This window comes from Coptis chinensis, chromosome 5 (assembly GCF_015680905.1).
Source record: "Coptis chinensis isolate HL-2020 chromosome 5, ASM1568090v1, whole genome shotgun sequence".
Classification (NCBI taxonomy): Eukaryota; Viridiplantae; Streptophyta; class Magnoliopsida; order Ranunculales; family Ranunculaceae; genus Coptis; species Coptis chinensis.
The window spans coordinates 20732389-20750680 of NC_141460.1; the positions used below are offsets into that span (position 1 = coordinate 20732389).

General features: G+C 37.8%; 1 long non-coding RNA gene across 16 annotated transcripts; it reads left to right on the forward strand.

Moving 5' to 3' along the window:
• The first annotated feature begins 9766 nt into the window (after positions 1–9766).
• On the forward strand, positions 9767–17965 carry LOC147497052 (uncharacterized). Of its 16 annotated transcripts, XR_015195011.1 has the most exons (9): positions 9770–10063; positions 10192–10204; positions 10483–10628; positions 10763–10817; positions 16005–16098; positions 16346–16711; positions 16794–16839; positions 16935–16998; positions 17691–17965. It is a non-coding gene; the product is annotated as an uncharacterized LOC147497052 (long non-coding RNA). The 16 variants fall into 16 exon arrangements; XR_015195006.1 differs by adding an exon at positions 15881–15913 and having other exon boundaries at positions 9767–10063; positions 10699–10817; positions 16346–16998; XR_015195017.1 differs by adding an exon at positions 17325–17456 and having other exon boundaries at positions 9767–10063; positions 16346–16998.
• The last annotated feature ends 327 nt before the right edge of the window (positions 17966–18292 follow it).

An 18292-nucleotide genomic window follows, 5' to 3' on the forward strand; every position in this document is an offset into this window, starting at 1 on the left:
TGTAGGGCAAAAACTTTTTGAGTTAATAACAAAAATTAATTAATTAATCAACCCGTCAGCACCACACTGAGAAGTAGTAAGCCATGATAGTGTGAAAGTTTACCATTCTACATTCGTGGAAATACTTTTGGGGTTAACTTAAAAATTAATTAATTAACCCGTCAGCACCCTACACACCGAGAAGTAGTAAGCCACGATAGTGTGGACGTTTACCATATCTACATTCGTGTAGAGAAGTTTTTCCTATTAGTTCTACTTCTCGTCAACTTAACAGAACACCACTCGTTAGAGTGGAGACATGCCATCTAGACAACTAAAACTAAAATGCTGACCTTTCTTTGGTCTTACAAATAATAGCAATGACTTCGATGGGGAGGATACCATTACTTGCATCTAATTGTATACCATTACTCAACACTAAGTCCATTATTTGTAATGAATCCCTTCAGATGGAGAAGTGAATCCATACATTAATAACTTCATATAGTTGTCCTTTAGAAGTTTGTTCTGGTGATCCGTAATTAGACTCATCCGATATGGAGGAAGGCACTAAAACCGACGCGCAAGTATAATTACATCACCAACAAACCAGTAATGGAGACCATGGGATTTATACGAAACTAAATTCCCACTCACTTAGTTATTTAGATCTGAGGATCTTTCTGCTTGCTGGTCAGGTCTATGTCCATGTGATCTATTATTCATGTGGGCTTAGTTTTTAGCACAAACATCCACAAATAAAAACATGCATATAGAAAAAGCAAATATGAATAATAAAATAGAAAATAAATTCCCAACTGTTATGACCCATATTCATTGGTCCATCCTGTTCGCCGAACTCTTTTAGTTGCCTTCGCAAAGTCCGGCGGGGTTCGACCTCCCCGGTCAGGTCGTGGGGTTGAGGGCAGCGCACCGTTTTTTTTTTAGAAATCGTGGCCTGTTTCCTTCACTGGAAACCTCACAAAATCACTCCATAGACCCTCGAACAGCAAACATATTTCCTCTTTCTGGTGCTAAGGGTGCGAACCGCGCTATTTTTATGCCTACACAAGGCACGTGGTGCGTTCATGCCTTCAATGACTTCCAGGCACATCAGCTCGACCCGAACTCAACCCGCGCTCCACCAAGAAAAAACTCAGGCTCGGATTTCGACCAATCCAATTCTTGATCTTTTGATCTTTTGATCTTTACATATGATTACATCATGGATAAAAAACAACAATACGATACATATCGTGATTTAAATTACATCCATCATTAAACAAATACAGAAGAAAAAAAATTGAAATTGAAAAACATGATGTTTTAACAAAATCGATCCATTTATTTTCAAAAATCATTCTAACCATAACAGGTGGTCTAGATGCCTGCAAAATCAAGTTAAAATAGTTCTACATCTACCAACAGATCTACATGCTCCGATACCAATTGTAGGAACCGTTATGGTTGCATCGAATGATTTACTACGAACCGCAAAATCCCATGCGCAGCGGAATAAAGGGTACTCATGGTTTGGTTAGAAATGATACCTTTTGATCAGCTGTGATAACTCTGAGAATCCAAGCTATACGAATCAGCAACCTCTTGATCTTCTGTTGTATTCATATCCTTAGAATGGACGTTGTGTGGGCAACGATCTACCACCCTCTTCTTTCTCTCTTGGCCTCTCTCACTCACAAAATTTGGAACCGATTTTGGATATACTTTTCTTGAGAAAAACCTTTAGAAAAAATGGCCAGAGAAAGAGGTTTCTATTTATAGGCTACAACATGGACCATGAGGAGAAATCAGGGTTATGTCTCCTGACGGGCTTGGGCTTCCCATGTTTGCCTAGAACACACAGCCCAAGTCCGTCAACAAATGGCTTATTCCACTAAAAGCCATTGTTGCACTACTTCCCTAATCCCAAATTACGTGTTACGTTTATGGGCTCCATATTATATGCTCGTTGATCTCCCCGTGTTTAAGATATCGAATGCCCGTTGATTAAGTCAAGTTACTGATAACTACATTAATCAACTTCTTATGTCCTTGAGTAGTACCACTCAACCTCATTGTCATGTCGGATTAACTCCACCTGCAGGGTTTACATAACAATCCTTATGAGTTCCTCAAGGGGAAATCATCAACCCGACTTCCTGTGGGTTATAGATTCCTTCTATAATCAACAACACACCTTACATACAATGTCATTACCCAATCCATCGAGTTTGTTGATTCACAAATGAATCTCACTCATTGATGATTTAAAGCAATGTACAATGCATGTAAGTGCCCGTTATTAAATCCGGTTTAAGAGGACACACATCCATAATAACAGAGGTGTTTGTTCTCTTATATAGTCATTATAAAGAGAAACAACCTCACTTGGTCCTGTTCAATACACACAAAGTGTACTAGTGTAATCCCTGTAGTCAAGATAGACTAATACCAGATTGTACTATAATCTTACCAATGGTTTGTCCAAATCCATCTAGGTTGTGAACGTTTACTTATATTTTACAAGGTACTGATGATATGATCTTTTGTGTGTCACCACACACCATATCATCTACAACATAAAATATCTAGGTACTGATGATATTGGCAAATGCATAACATTTGCCAATATGATTCTCATTCAAAATATAAAGAATTAGAGTTAATACAAAAGTAATGCTTTTAGTATATAACCCTATCAGTGACTCCATATGAATTTGAATTTTGGGAGTTCTAACTTTGCTTTTGTTTTTTTGTTTTTTTTGTTTTTGATATCATCTCCTTTTGATTTTGAACTTTGGGAGATGCGATTTTTGACTCCTTTGAAATTTTTTTTAGAGTTTTTGTTTTGATGGGTTTTTCTTTTCTTTTCGAAGCAACTAACTGATCTATTTTTGTACAAGGTATTCTCTTATTTTTTTTTTCTGATATCCATCCAATTCTCAACTCGTGAGCTGGGTAAGCTTTTTATTGGGTTTTGTAACGGGTTAGGAATTTATGGTGAAGAATAAAAAGGCTTTTAGAAAAAGGTGAAGGCTAAAAAAAAACTAAAGGTAAAATCTATTTTTTTGGGTTTTTAACGTTTATTTAGCTATATCGATCCAAAAAGGGCTAAATTCTTTCCTAGGATATGGCATGGTGATCAAGCAAGTGGACGTGTGGTCTTTTTATCTGGACATACTTTGTGTCATCACTCAATAATCATTCAGATGAGGCTTTTGGCTAGATTCTCACATGATATGAAACTTAACTGTTCTAACCTTGGTCTCGAAACTCACTGCTATATACATACAAATGTTGATGCATGCCATTCATGAAAAGATGCAAAAACTATTGTGTGTATATTAGTCTAAGTTCGAAGAACAATTCCTTACTCTATTGATATAATGAGACTTCTAGACTATTTATTCATCATAGAAAAAGGAAAGAAGACTTAATACTAAATAGAAAAATATTTTTGGTCTTTTCCTAAAAAATTTTTAGAAAGGAAGAAATATACTATTATATATACTATATAGAAAATACCTAGTTTTTGTAAAATGTTATTATACCACCCCCAAAGAAAAATATGCTTTGTTCTCAAAGTATGAAGATATAAGGAAAGAGATTACCATAGAAACATAAGCAAAAATGGTGATACCTCTGTATTATGTTCTTCATGCTGAAAATATACCACCCTCAAATAGGTTTGGGGCGTGGGTTGTTTGATATAGAACGAGAAATACATGGTTTATTATATGAAGGATAATTATTCTACTATGAAAATCTTTTTGGGTTTTTGCATTTTTGAAAACTTATGCAAATGCAGAAAAAATGGAAAGATAAAAACGGAGAATTTTGGCATGATGTATCTGTATTACCTTCTACTCATATACCAAATTCCTCAAAAGAAATGAAACAAGCAGATAATAATATATATAATCTAACTAATACTACGTCCTACACGTGAAAAGAAAAATACAAATAAATATATCCAACTATACGAGCACTAGGGAGATTTACTAGTAAGAATTCGTGCGTGACTCGTCGCGGCGTCTAGAAGATCTTTCTCCTTGACGGCGGGTCCTAACATGTCTATCACTCTACGGAAGCGCATCTCGAATGCTCTGCAGTGTTCTAGTGACTTGTCTTTGGAAGCATCTCGCTCTCTTTGGAAAGACACGCTTTGCTCCTCGACGTTCTGTTGAGCTGCCTTGATATCTTGATGTGTACGTGCGTGCGTGTGAGTCGGCCGTCTTGGCGAGAATCCTCTGGCCTCCATAGAGGAAGTGAATTCCGTTCATGGGCTGGGTGAACACTCGGGTGGCACCTTCAGCGAAATAGTCCACTCGCTCTGTAAGCTGCTCTAGCGGTAGGGGGATACCAAAACTTCTGGACGCAGTGGGCATAGATGGGACCTAAGGTAGCGTCCCTGACCTCCAGTAAGGCGTCCGGTATTTCAAAGCCCCAGTGATGCATGATCTTTGTGACGAACACTAGTAAAGGGGCTGTCGACTTCTTGGTTTTGCAGAGTTGCTCGAAAAGGAAGGAAACGATGCAAAAACCATTATTTTGCTCTTGAAGAATCCATAAAAGAAGAAGCATCGCCTTACCTATATCCGAAGGTTTGGTTGAGCCTAGCAGGTTGTAGGCTATCCACTGAGATACTGCTTGCTGGTTCTTTCATAGCGAACTCTGAAACACAGTGAGACTTGGGGTTTTTCACCCCCTCGAGAAGAGTCTCAGCCATGAGCACCTCGACTTTCTTGTTATCTTGGGACTGTTCTGTCTGAACATAAGCTTTCAGAGGAATCCCCAGAACAGCACTCACCACCTCCTTGGTGAGCTCCAGTGTTCTGCCATCCTTAGCAACCTCAACGCATTTTCTCCCCTCTAACCATGAAATTATAGAACGAAAGCATAAGAGAAGGGGAATAAACCGCTTTTTCCATCATAACCAAGGGTTCCCATCACTTTATCCTTATCTCTGCCCTGAAGTGCACTTCAAACAAATCGGAATAGAAGAGGTCTTGAAAATTTTGCTCCAACACAATTTTTAGAACTTGAGCCATTTTAGAGTAGGAATTGATTAAATTGGGGTTGTGATTTGGAATGGGGGTTGAAAATGGAGCAGGATGTGAAAATATTGGTGGTGGTGTGTGATAAGTGCTTAAAATGTACAATTTAACCCTCAATTATGCCTTTTGTTTAGCCATCTTAGTGGACTAATAGTGTTTGTAAGTTATGTTTTATGATTCTACAGGTGAAAGAGAGAGTTTTGTGGAATATTAGAGAAAAAGGGGTAAAATGGAGCAATTCAGAGTATTAAGGATCACATGGGAAGCCCGTGGACAATCATGGAGAAGGCCAAGGAATTGAAGCTATTAAAGATTTGACTTGGACCTATTTTAAAGCCTATTTGGAAGCCCAAGGCTAAAGGATTCGTTGCTTGGACCAAAGCCCGCAAAAGAGGATAGAATTATAAAGCAAAAGAAGGAAAATAGAGTCTCGCATCTGAGACGCGACTATCGTGCGTCCTGACGCGACTCTCGCGTTTGAGATGCATGAAACGACATTGTAGCCAATTCTTTCTCAGTTTTGGAGACGAAGTTAGACTCTGAAAGAAGTTGATTTGTATTAGGAAACAAATGGCGCTTTGGAATACTTCTAGAACTCATTATAACCCCTATAAATAGAGGACCTAAGTGCCTTATGTAATTTGCCAATTCACTTATACTCTTGTCTCCAGAACTTGAGGCAGAGAGAGATTAATAATAAAAGATTCGATTTTAACTAGCCGAGTCTTAATAAGTTAGTCTTTCTAGTCTTATGTTCTTTGACTCTTCTTCTTCTCATTCTTCATGTTCTTCCTTCTTTATGGAAGGTTACTCTTCTCCTTCAAGGGAGGAGATGAAGCCGGTGCTTAAGGTTTGATGATTCTTTTGGTTCATGGTATTCTCCAATTAGGTTAGTTCTTTATGTTTTTAGTTATTAGTTCCATTGCCCAGACCAGGGGATGGTGCTTTTATTTATTGCAATTGAATATAATGCTAGAATAGGGTTTTATTTATTGTAATTGAATATTATAATATTATTCTCTATTTTTCTTCTAGTTGTGTAGTGTTTTAGAGTAAGGGAAGTATTCCTTGTGTTTACCTTAGATGGCGATTCATTGAATAGCTGCCCAAGCTCACATAAAAGGAAATAAGATACTAGTAACATGAACATAGGAACAACCTTAAGTAGAATTAATTGTTAATGATATTTTATCCAAGAGGGCATCGACACTCGCTCGATTGCCTAATTGTAGTCTACTTGTGAGAACAACCATGAAGCAAAAGGTCATTGAATCAAAAGTATTGGTGGATTCTAATCTCTTGAATTCCCTCTCTTATAAATTCTCAATAGTTTAGTATATTTAGTTTAGTTGAGCATTATAATCTACAATATCTATAATCATAGTTTTTAATCCCTCAAACCCCTTTTCCAGTCCTGTTCTTCATATAAACATACACTTAAAAGTGGAACGATACCCTACTCATCTTTTACTTATTGAGGGATAATTAGGTTTTGATACGCTTCTATTTTGTTCAACGACCATCATCTATCTACATCATCCATATACCATCCAATAAACACAAAAAGAAGCGAGGTCAAATGGCGTCGCTGCCGTTTTAAGTTGTTTATGTTTAACGTTTTCTTTCAAGATTAGAATTTTGGATCTTGAGGTAATTTTAGCCACATCATCCATCCTTTTGAGAAAGAGAGAAGCTTGAAGGACATCTCGAAGACAAGATCTACCATCTAGGTTAGTCGAATCTTCATTCTTAGTATAGTTGCATCGTAGTTTAGTTTTATTACTTTCTAGTATAATTGCATTTAGGACCTTTTCAACAATTGAAGTTGTAAGCCAACACAGCAAAACATCAAACTCTAGTGTTTCTTGTCTGAATTTTGACAAACGGACTATCGTCTGTGGGCCGTGGTACTTAAGCAATCCAAGTAATTCACCATAACCCTAGAAGAGACAGCTTTAGATAATGGGCGAGATACTTGCTGCAAAGCCAACTCAGTTGAAGGAAAATAGTTTTGCATATTAGTAAAATTTAGAATAGTTGCATATTAGTTTAATTGCATTCAAGCATAGTAGAATAGTGTTCGTCATTTTTCGCATAGCATTTTCTAGTGTATGCCCCGTTGTCCATATCGTCATCTGGTAAGAACACAACAGTGGACAAGGTTTAACAACCGACTCACAAGAATACTAGATGAGATTGATACAATGGCTGCACGTAATGATGGAGGTGTTATAGAACCGAATAATGGTGAAGCTATCCCACCCATGCAAGCACAACAGTGGAAGAAGCTGAGCGATTTCTATTCTCCAATCATTAGAGACCCACCCAGTAGTATTGTTTTTCTAGAGACAAAAGCTAACCAGTTTGAGCTTAGAGCATCAATCATTTCTATGCTTCCAAAGTTCAACGGTTCAGACAATGTTCAACCTTATGTTCACATGAACAAGTTTCTATAAGTCCTCAGAACTTTTAAGAACCAGAATATCAGGATGAGAGTATTAAGATCATTCTATTCCCACTCTCACTCGAAGGTAAAGCATTTGAATGGTTAATTATATAGCCGATCAATTCAATAGACAACTGGGAGAAGTTGAGAACGAAGTTTATGAACAAGTTCTACCCACCCCAGAAGACTGATGCCATGCAACAATCTGCTAGTTGGGAGCGATTCAATAATCTGCTAGTCTCGTGTCCATATCATGGATACGACAAGAGCACACTGGCTCATTTTTTCTATCGAGGACTCTTGGTGATGAACAAGCAGATGATACAGTCAATGCACAAAGGCAAGTTTACATCAATGGATGGAGAGAAGCTTACAACTTTATCAAGAATTTAGCTGAAGAAACACAACAATGGACTACTAGCAACGAGGATGTCGCTAGCATGGACGGGGAGCCAAAGCAATTTGGTTACCGAGCATATGAACAATCAGATCAAGAACTGAAGTCTACATTGGCCAGCTTGGCCACCAGCATTGAATCTCTGAGTAAGAAATTAAACCAGTTCTCTATGAATCCCTCCAAGATCAACAAGTCTCAAGCTAAATCTCTCCCAGTCATGCAAGCTAGCCGATACTGCGAAGTTTGTTCGGACACTTCCCATGCAACTCTAGAATGTCCTGGTTACTATCAACATGCATCAGTTGGAGAGTACAATATAAGCTCATTTCAGAGGGTCGACCAAGGTGGTAATAACTTTCAAGGCAATTATTGGAGACAGAACGCTGGACCCCCAAGTTCTCAAGATCAAAGTTATATTCCACAGACAAGTCAAACTTCACAGTTGGTTCCTCAACAACAATTATACTCTCAGTAGAATTCCAATACAAGTGCAGAGTTAATGCCTAATCCTATGAGAAATTATGCCACACCTACCAACCTGGAGAATGTTATTACTTTGCTATCATAGAAAAATCAAAAGTTTGAAAGTGTTCTAGAGCTTCTTGCACAGTCTTAGCTCAATCTCCAGCAATCTCAGGCAAGTCAATATTCTAGAATGGAGTCTCTAGAGGCTAAGGTTGACCAACTCACTACTGCTTTGTCTGTAAAGACACAAGCCACACAACCTAGCTTATTGGAACCAATATTGAGGAGTGAAGATGTATGCCACATTGGGACAACTTCTAGTACTGATCACCTCCATGATCATGTCAGCTCAGTTACTACTCTCAGATCAGGATTGAAGATAGACAACAAGGTTGACTTACCTTCTCATGATGACATTGCTATAGAGCAATCGGTCAAGATTTCAACTGAAGTTTGAAAGGTGCCGTTCTACTATCCAGTGGATTTCAATATGATAGACACCCACGAGGCCTTTGATAAAATTCCAATTATTCTAGGCCGACCTTTCCTCGCTACCGCAAAAGCTTTGATAAATTGTCACAATGGTGAAATGAAGCTACACTACAACAAATATGACATATGACATCACTAATTTTACATCACTTTTAGCGAAGTGATGTCATATGAAAACTATGACATCACTTTTCTCAGCATGTGATGTAATAATTGTCACAATTTTTTTTTAACATCACTTATTTCAAAAGTTGATGTAGTAGAGTTTTACAACATCATTTTAATAAGTGATGTCGTGATAGTGATGTAGTAACAGTTTTTTACATCACTTGCTGTGTCACTTATAAAATAATGTAATATCTATGTATTCAACATCACTTTAAAAGTGTTGTCATTCACCGTGTCACTTATAAAGTGATATGATATCTATGTATTTAACATCAATTTAAAAGTGACTTTGCCAAGTTTTTGAAATCACTTATAATATGACTTCCATAATTGTTATTATTAATATACATCATCTTAATTAAGTTAATTAGTTATAAAAAGACTATAAAAAAAATTAGGTTAAATATAATTGAAACAGGGCGCGCACTTGGTTTGCTAGACTAGCCGCCCTTAAACAAAAAATAAAAAATAAAAAACGGTGATATATTTCTACTGAATATATTTTGGTTTCCCTAGTTAGAATCGAAAGATTAGGTTAAATAGAAATTAAACAGCGCTAGTTTGCTGGACTAGCCCTTAAACGAAAATTAGACACTACACTAGAACAACTATTTTGTAATAGGGTAGATTTTCCATAAGTAACGGAAATAATTGCTATTGTAACACACATATCGACCACAATCGTTACAAAAATCCCCGAATTAATATTTAATTATATGGTAACTATTATGGTAACACTTTTATCCGTGAGAAAAGAAAGGGGAGAAATAGGCAAACCAAATTAAAAGAAAAGTAAAAAAGAAGGGAAAAATAAAAAGCAGGAAAAATTTGTTCACGCTCACATCTTTCCCCCTTCTATTTTTCGAGCAACAATTGTTAGCCAAATTCTAATTTAAGTTCACCTCTTTTTTTCGTTATCAAGAGAAAAACCTCTCTCTTAAGAACCCTAACTTCTGTAAACATCTTCTTTTTCGGGTTTCCTCTTCTGATCTTCTCCATTTTCATTTTATTGTTATCTTTAATTTGTAAGTGAGGGGCGAGCAATTGTTGATGAACCAGGTAAGGTTACTTTCGATTCGTGTTCTTCAATTTCCGTTTCTTCCATCACCTTAGATTAGAAAATGTTGTTTTTTTTCCTGAAAAATCACTTCTCTCCCTCTCTCATTTCATTCGGTTGTTTGTTGCAGAATTTTATGGAAGGTTAGTTTATTGTTCTCCCTATTTCAACGGTGGAATTTCAATTTGATAAGCTCCTCAATCGGTTCTCCCTATTTCATTTAACGGAGATTTCAATTAATTTGTCTATTTTAGTGTTGAAGAATTATCTAAGTTATTGTTTTTTGAAAATCCATTCTGTATATGCACCTTTTTAGTTCTGGTCATGTATAATTTCCTTATTTTTTTTGGCTTAAATAAACTAGATTTAGCTTTGTGGTAGTGATTGGTCAAGAATCAAGTACGTTTGTATGTTTTTTCAGGGATATGCGAATGTGCAAAGGAGGAATGGAAAAGTATATAAAAAAAAGGCAATGGAATGCTTTCATGTCACCATATGAGGACAGATATGTGTATGTAAAGTTTGTAGGTGGAACATCTGGTCCCATTACAGTCTCTGTTGAAGAAGGTAGAAATTTATCTCGTTGCTCTTTTCTATTTAGACTTTTAGCTTATTTTGGTAACTGTCTGGTTTTCAGAATTCGATCTTTTAATGCTATTTGCACCCATAGTTAGTGACTGGGTGCCATTTTATTATAATAGCAGCTCAAGGGCAGTAGGAGTTTGCTTGTGGTCTTGTTAGTTTCTTCTGTTTCAGGTACATATGATCTACAAGTATCCTTTGATTGATTTTGTTTTTTTCTGAAATTTCTTCAGAAGTCAATTCATTCTATCAGACATTGATTTCTACAAGTTGTGTAGCTGAACACCTTATCGATAATGAATTTATAGTTTTTTTTTGTCAATGTTAAAATATTGAGAACCATATAACCTAGAAGCCCAAGCTGATTGAAAGGCACAAAATATACACAGACAAGGGAATATACACAGCCACAACACTTTAGCTGAACACACACGCTGTATATTCCCCTTAAGTCTTGGCGCTAGCCTACCTGAAAGCCCGACCTTGTTGAATCCAGCGGCCTAGTTCTAGTTAAGAACTATTTTCTCCAAAAGCTGATCTGATAGATAGAGCACCCTAGTATTTAATAAAACGATTGCTAGTTAACTCGGGGAAAATGCACACATGACAACACCCTTAAGACAAGAACAAACCACAGCTAGAATCATCTAATTCTATATTGTGAAACAGTAGAGTTGGTACTTGAAAATTACTTTTTTTTAGGTAAAATACGAATATCTTAAGCAAATTTAAAAGACAAATATATGAAGCAAATGAGGGATTATTTTCAAATAGTGTAGTCATTAAGACTCAACTTTTTTACTGGACCTAGTAATGTAATGATTTTTAGAAGCTGTTTTTAATGTGTTTTTTAATGTGAAATTTTTATTAATAATGATAACGAGTTTTACAAATAATTAGGACAAGCGTGCAACAAGCTGCGCCGCAAGTCCTTTCTGAATAGCAAAACCTATCCTCCTAAAAACAAACTCGTTAGAACCAACTGTCATTACATTGCAGATTCCATAACTTTCTGCAATCTCTTAAGGAGCTCAACAGATTTGTTGTGCCAAGAAACCAAAGGTGTCAAACCGAAAGGAATGAAACAATCTTTGGTTAGCTCTACAAGCCTCCTCGTGTTTCTCAAATTTTCCTACATTTGCTCTATTAGTCGCTTCTCCCACTTTAAAGACTCCATTCCCAAGCCCTACTAATGGAGAGGCTCGGTTACATCAACACACGATGCCTCCCCCGGACCATTTGTAGATCAATACATCCGCAGGGGCGAAGTGTCGATCTCCCTCATTCGGATTAGTGAGAAAATTCACAGGAGCCTCCTTTTTCACGTACCCCACCCTCCAAAATGCATCACATAAAATATCTCTCGACATGATCATGTCGGTATTTGAAAGCTCTGGGAAATATCTACAATGTGCCGCATGGTCCCCAAAAGTATCTAGTCCGCTCTTTTTGCACACAGGCGGGGCACCACCATCATCGAGTACAAAGGAATCATGAGGTCATGCAGGAGAATAGAACGATACTCTATCGGCGACATCCGGCCCAAGTCCCTCCATCGGAATAGCAAGTAGGAAATCCTTTGCATGTGTTCGATTTGTAAGCATCCAACGACCGCTTTCGACGAAAGCAGATAACACAAACTCCCTCAAGAGACCAAAGAACAATCTTACCATATTAACGCTTCCGCCAAAACTTTTGTGGTTTTGAGGGGCGGTAGCACTCACACCCATAACCGAGGTCAAAATCGGGTGACAGCGAGACTCAATGCACTACTAGCAACATCAAGAATCTCATCCAAAGGTAATTGGGCCACAACTCCTAAGAATGTGGTTTGAAGCTCGGAAGTCGACAAATGGGAGGCCACAAAAGCAAACGTAGATACATCGATTGGCACAATAAATACCTAAACCGCCTAGGCGTAATGGGAGTGTCGATAAACGCCATCAGTAAATCACCGGCGGGACCATTAGAAACCACAATACCACGGAGAACACCGCGGAGATGCCGATCAAAAAGTCCGAAGTGCCCTCACGAAAAAGGATGGTGGACAAGTACGAATCGCGGAAGACCAACTTAGAGAGCCCAACACAAGCTCGTGGAAGCTTAACTCACTAATGGATCTTCTAATACAGCCAAACAGTCCATCAGAGTCATAGCCTTGTCAATACGCTTGCGAACAAGACCCATGACAAAAGATGCATCAGTGCTAACTGCACCTCCAAGCAACCTGACCCCCTGCTGAGGATGGGACAAATCTGAAGGAAAAAGACCAGGAGTAGAGCGACGTGGATCTAGTGATGGCCAAAATATCTCAGTTTTAGCCATATTAAGAACCAACCCATAAGAAGGTCCTTCTTCTTGAATCATGCCCAAAGCTGTCGCCACCTGTTCTGTATCCCCGACCAGAGTCCCATCATCTAAGTACCACGCCTGTAGCAATAACTGACAACTGGACTGGATCCATAGAATAAGAGGATGCAACACCGGTGCAAATAGAAGGGACCTAGAGGTCGCCTTGTTGGACCCCCAAGAGAGGACCATATGTAGCCATCCCCACGTATAACCTCGCAGTCGACAATACAAGTACTTTCGACCAAAAAGCGGCAATAATTTGGGCATCGGATCTGAACCTCTTTCAACATGATGGTCCGATCAACCATGTTAAAAGCATTCTGAAAATCTACCAACAAAGATAGAAAAGAGCTATTGGCCGTTTGTTAGCATACACCATACGGTTGACAGTGCAAAATTGCCTCTCGCTCCACCGAAAACACCCACCCCATACGGAAATCGTAAGTACCCAACCACATCTCTCGGAAACTCCTCTCATTGCAATCTTAGAGACCAAACCATGCCCACGACTAGGGCGAATAATCGTTATCCGGCTTAAGAAGTGGACTAAAGCGGAGCACTCGCTATAAATTCCGCTTAACGGTACTGTGGACATCGTCCCCTCAGAACCAAAGATTCACCATTGTGGGGTCAATGCATCTAGCAAATCGGACGATATAGCTACCTGCAGCAAAGACCACTCATAGCATCCAACAAATCTTGAGCTCGGAGACCATCCCGACCACAAGAAGTGCCTTTCGAAGCGACCTAATGCATGACAAAAGGGTATTTTCTCTACAAATAAAGGAGGCTCGGCAAAAGGAGCAGTTGGTCTCACGGGTGGTTGTCGCGACCGGTGTTTCTCCTCTAATGCTTGGATAGTCTCCGCCCGAAAGTTAAGGCGACCCCTGATGATGACAACACTTTTACCGCTGCCGTAAAATGTCCATCAGCAACCTTCTGTAAGCATCGACGCACATTCTGAGTAGAAACAGATACTCCATGCGTTGACGATATGGAACGAGCCTGGTGGACTGTTTTGCCTCTTAGAGTATGCAGTAGAGCCTCTAAGAGGCGAAACAAATGTGAATGTGAATATAGTGTATTTTTGTAGTACGTCACACTATATTAGTGCCCTTTTGAGTTTAGTCACACGAAGTTCAAAATTTTGATTTTAGTCACACTCCGTCAATAAATCTGTCTCAAGCTGTTAGTCAATGTATTTGACTAGGTTTGACTGTATGCGCATCATCAATCTGATCTAACAACTAATCACAACTCGAATCTCGATGAATATCAACAGTCGAAGAAATTACTAAAACAGTAAGTGTTGGTTATTCATTTCACTCAATTGGAAAAAAAAATAATAATAATAAAAAAAAAAAAAAAATGGAGAAGAAACAATTGGTTTGTTCATAATCTGAATTGGAGGCACCAGTACGAGAGCTTGCACCCCCCAAACTCAAAGACCTTCCACTGATCAAGACTCACAACTCAGAGGTATTTTTCCAGTTGGATGCGGACATGACTAACCAAACAAAAGCTTCATCTGGATTTGATTGTGAACTCGATCCTTTGAATTGTTGACAAATTGGCGTTAGAATTACTTAGTAAAGATCTTGCAGTACTGATCTAGCTTCCCAGTCAACCCATTCCATAAATTCAGCCCATCTTCTTGCAATACCTTAGTGACACAAGAACTTATCGAATTGCATTTCTTGGCTCAACACAGAAGCTTTTGCCTCTGATCGTCTATATTAGTTTTGGTAGCATAGCCTTAATTTCATGAAACCCAATTGGTGGAGATAGCTTTGGGACTTGTCAATAGCGAGCAATGAGCAATCCTTCTTGTGGGTGCTAGGACCATGATGGTGCTACGACCATGATCCATCAATGGTAGCAACAAGATAGTCGACGACAAAGACAAACAGTAAAGTGTTTGGATACCGTAAACCAACACATACTGCTTTGTTGGTTGATTAATTTTCTGAACAGTCGTTATTCCTCGAGATTTGTTTTCAAGACGATTAGATTAGTTGGGCGATACTTGTTTCCCACTGTCGATTCCTCGAACTTCGTGTTTTCAGATGATTTTGATTAGGTTGATGATTCGTGTTTTCAACCGTTGATATTCCTCAAGGTTCAAGTTGAGAGATAGTTAGATTAGTTTGATGATACATGGTTTGGACGCTCAATTATCCTCGAGCGTGGTGCTAAGAGATGCTAGATTGGTTCATTTCTAAAAAATAAATAATAATAAATATATATATATATATACAGTCAACGTACAATCAAACTTAGTCAAATATGTTGACTAACACCTTGAGACAGACTTGTTGATGGACTGTGACTAAAATCAAAATTTTGAACTTCGTGTGACTAAATTCAAAAGCGCACTAATATAGTGTGACGTACTACAAAAATATATTATAAAGATAAATATAAAGTTACATATTAGAGTTTCTTGCTACATAAGGAACAAAAGGGCGTCTTGCTACACTCTAAGGAAATCTAAAGTATAACTGGTCCTGGTTTTCCAATCTTGTGACAAAAGGTGGTCTTTCCACGCTCCATACAAAATCATCCTGGTCTAAAGTGGCTCCATGCTTTGCCGCAGCATCTGCGCTAAAGTTGGTTTCTCTCCAGGTATGCGATATCCTATAGTAGGAGAGTGCAGCAGTAGCTCTCTCCCATCTCGATTTCAGAACCCAGGGAATGTGGCCATTAGAGAAGGCTAGTGCAATTTGTGTGAATCTGGTTCTTTGTGTTTTAATGTGGTTCTGTTGACATTTGAATGCATAAAGTTCCAGCATCTATTTCCTTATTGCTTTATCATTCATTTTACCTATTTATACTTGGAAATAAATATTTTATTATTCGGTTTACTTGAAATGCTGAGTATGAAGGGGACCTTCTACCATGTGATTTCTACATCTTTGGTAAGTTTGTTACCTTTTAATGTTGAAACTGTGTTATATCATCTCATTTGATCTTTAACACACTATTTTATCCTTGCATTTGTCCTTTCAGCTTGGGATTTTGGTCTTTTCTTGTGCACTACTTCTCTATGCTAATCAATTCCATTCTCGTAAATTTCCGGCTAAGTAAAGATGTGTACAACCCCGTAAGTCCTTCTACTTCCTCTTATTATATAATTAAGATTGAATTTTTTTGGAAAGTTTCTTCTGCCCATGCATTTAGACCTTCTTTTGGCTCACTGTTGGTACCTCTGTTTGGTATGTTGCTATACATGATTCAGATGCTTACTATCTTACACAATTTTAAATTATTGTAGTAATCTTAGCATCATTGTACTTCTCGTTTGGGTTACTGGTTTGAAATTATGACATTGTAAATATGGGGGTGTCTAGGGTATGACTGGTAGAAATTGATGAAAACACACGCACACGCGCAATCCAGTCCTTTAAAAGCAAGAATATTCATGTTGTGCGCGTCTTTACTGGGGATGAGCATGTGGTGGCACTTGATTCTAATGGATATGTTAGTATTCATACTTATCAGTTGACATTCTGTGTACTTACATGATTGGCCCGTTGACATTGTCCTAGTAACAGCTACAGCTCTCTGTAATGGTGGAATTTGTCTTTGTGAGTTACTTAAAAAAATGTGTCCTCTAGAGCTGTTGCTAGCTTTATGCCGGTCCCAATTCAAGCCTAGATAAAGGAGGAGGGGAAAGGGAAAGAGTCTTAGACTCTTCAGTTATGTAAACCAATCTGGTACGTGCTTCTTATACTTTTTTTTTATGTCAAATGGTTGATTATAAACTTGTCTTGTGCTTTCATTCCATACAAACAATAGCTTACATGAAGCGTGCCTAAAAGAATACACCACAAACGGGCACGAAGTGAGTTTTATACTTATTCCTTTGTTCCCCTTGCTCCTGAAATTGATTTTTTCCATAAGACGTGCTACGAAATTGGGCTGTTTACCTTTATGCAGATACCTAATGGACAATCAGAATCAAGGTCAAGAAGTTCATGGTATCCAGCTGTCTCAAAACCAGGTTATTGTGTTATTTTCCATTATATGCTCTTTCTTAGGTTGTTGTTGGGAATCTACAATAAGTACATTCAGTTGGGTTACTATTACAGCACTTCTTGTCTTTGTACATGATTTACGCCAAATTGGGAGCTCGTACATGACTTGGGTCCAATTGACAGTGTGCATTTTCTCGTGTTCTTGCATATATTATTACTATTTCTCTTTGTTTGTTTATTTTTGCATACGTTTGGGGGTGGTTGTCATGATATAATACGTCGGAGCTCAATAGGATGGACTGACGAGCTTTCTTCTGTAAATGAATTATGACAGATTGCCTCTCTTTTATAGCCAAAGGTCTGACCAAATTAAAATATGACTTGTTGATATCAAGTGAGGAACTGTGCTGCCCTACCTATATCCTTGTGTGGATTTGTTCCAGGCATCCATTAGTAATAGTTGAACCGACTTTTTCTTTCTCAGGTTGTCTCAACTTTCTCATTAATCTAGTTTTTCTCATTGTTGTAGCTGAATGGTTTAAGGATGAGATTGTTGCTTGATCAATGAGATTTTGTAGTAATGTAGGTTGACTAGTCGTTAATGATTCTTGATTTTGTAATATCTGATTAGTGTGTTTGGCGAGACTTGTATATATAAGATTCCACCGTCATGTACGTATGCTTACACGAAATTTTTGTCTTGTTGTTGCATATATAGGTGTTAGTATTTATGTCTTGGAGACTTTTGAAAGAGTTTGGGATGTGCCTAATTAGCTTATATTGAACAAGCACGGATATTAGTAAAAGGCATAGCTACGAGACTAGCATGCAGCTTGATGATTGCACATATGGCGTCGTGATTAGTTAAGTTCTAGTTTTGTTATACCATATCGTTGTACGTCTTTAAAGCTAGCTAGCTTGTATTTTGACAATGTGTATGATTAAATTTCAATATTGTCCATGTACCATTCTAAATAAATGAGTATTTTGGTGTTTTGAGCGTACTAGTTAGTACTAATGACAATATAATGGTATATTTCTTCTATATTTGCTAACCAATGGCTTTATTATGGTTTTTATTATTAGCAAACGTAAAAAAAAAAAAAAAAAAAATAATTTTTTGGTTACTATGACATCACTTTTAGAGTGACTTAAAATATATGTGAGATAACTTTTTAGGTGTTGTTTAACTGGTTTTTAACATCACTTCTTAAGTGATGTCTATGTTCTATTCTCACATCACTTCCAAAAGTGATGTCAAAACTAACAACTATAATATCACCTAAAAAGTGATCTATATTTGAATAACGTCACTTTGGG